General features: G+C 31.5%; 1 long non-coding RNA gene across 1 annotated transcript in view; it reads left to right on the top strand.

Moving 5' to 3' along the window:
- Positions 1-1,044: 1,044 nt before the first annotated feature.
- Positions 1,045-1,748, top strand: part of LOC128249107 (uncharacterized) — a 74,114-nt gene continuing 73,410 nt past the window's right edge. Inside the window, exon 1 of the long non-coding RNA XR_008265234.1 lies at positions 1,045-1,202. This is a non-coding gene — a long non-coding RNA (uncharacterized LOC128249107). The remainder of the gene's footprint in view (positions 1,203-1,748) is intronic.

The raw sequence follows: 1,748 nt of genomic DNA, 5'->3' as shown, positions 1-1,748 counted from the left end.
AGTGATAGAGTGCTCTTTGTAATATTTTAGTTGCTCCCATTTTGTAAGCATTTCGCAATAGCGTTACCTCAATAAAATACGATTTATCCTCTCCATTTCGCAATGTTATCCTTCACTGTCCCTAATGGTACTACGATTGGGGACATAATAGTACCGTCTTTATTTTCCATACCCTAATGATTTCATACTTCAACTTATTAGAATTTGTCAACTCTTCTGCTTTTTCATTTTCTATTCGTGTGACGAAGAGACGTAATGGGTCAATAAGGAGACTTCGCTTCGACAGTGGAATATCCATTTCGCAATGTTATCCTTCACTGTCCCTAATGGTACTACGATTAGGGTATAATAGTACCGTCTTTATTTTCCAGCTGTTCTGACGGTATTGAAGATGTGTAAATATCATTGCTGGTTACATAGTTACCGTTCTTCCTGTGGCTATCAAAGGTAAGACTGGTGGTGCTGGTATCGGTTCTATTGCAGTTGTTATATTTCAGAGTTTGAACGAGAGAAGTGCATTTAGCCTTAATTCCATCTGCCTATTTCTTTCCTACATCTTCGTCACTTCGTTATCTCATGGTGCTTTTTGCAATACCATTTCCCTTAAAATCAGTTTAAAGCAATACATTTCTGCTGTGTTTCAACACTTAGCGAGAACAGTTAAAGAACTGATCAACCATCCTTCCTGATTGATAAATCCACCACAAAATGCACAGCAAAAACATAAGAACTTACGGAAGAGAGAACAATAAAACGGATTTTTGTTCAGCGATGACAAAAGAACAAAAGAACAAAGAAAAGAAGCGAAAGAGAAAGAAAAAATATAAGGCAATTATTTTTCTTCTAAAGTAAAAATCATTGGCATGGATTATGTTGCCTTTTTTGCAACATATATATATATATGTCTATATATATATATACATAATACATACATACGTATATATATATGCATACACACACACACATACACACACATATATATATATATGCAGTCTAGCGATGTTGGTTATGTTTTAACTTTTCTTTGTCTTACAGGGATACGTTATTTGACTACGATGTAAATATGTTGTGCTTTCCTTCAACTGTAGTGGAGAAAAAAAAAACGCCTGCTATAAATTACATTCATCTTTATACTCTGTGGACATATTTGTCTTCTAACAGCTTCAGCAACAGCTTGGTAAAAATAAAGAAGCAAACATACAGTAAGTTATTTACTTATTTACTTCCACTTGCTTGTCTTTAGGGCACTCAATGTTCAGCAAAATCAACATCAGAACTGTTATTCTACTGATATTATACAGATTTATGAACGGATTCCGAAATATTACTTCTTGTATGCATTCACTTCCTTCCACAAAACGAACATTTACATATGAATTCAAGCTCACACACATAAGTATTTATCTATCTCACTGGAAATATTCGTCGCTCTCGTAGTATATATGTGTATGTGTGTGAATACATACATACATAGATATGTACACACATATGTGTGCATACATATATATAGAGAGAGACAACGAGAGAGTGAATAGATACATTAATACAGTTTGTATGTATGCATATGCATATATTTATGTAAATATACACACTATATAAAAATAATATGCATATATATATGTACATATATATATATATATATATAATATATATATATATATATATATATATATATATATACACACACACACACACATATATATATATATATATATATATATATATATATATATATATATATACATACA

This window comes from Octopus bimaculoides, chromosome 11, assembly GCF_001194135.2.
Source record: "Octopus bimaculoides isolate UCB-OBI-ISO-001 chromosome 11, ASM119413v2, whole genome shotgun sequence".
In the NCBI taxonomy this organism is placed as follows: domain Eukaryota; kingdom Metazoa; phylum Mollusca; class Cephalopoda; order Octopoda; family Octopodidae; genus Octopus; species Octopus bimaculoides.
This window is presented reverse-complemented; position numbering and strand designations above follow the sequence as displayed.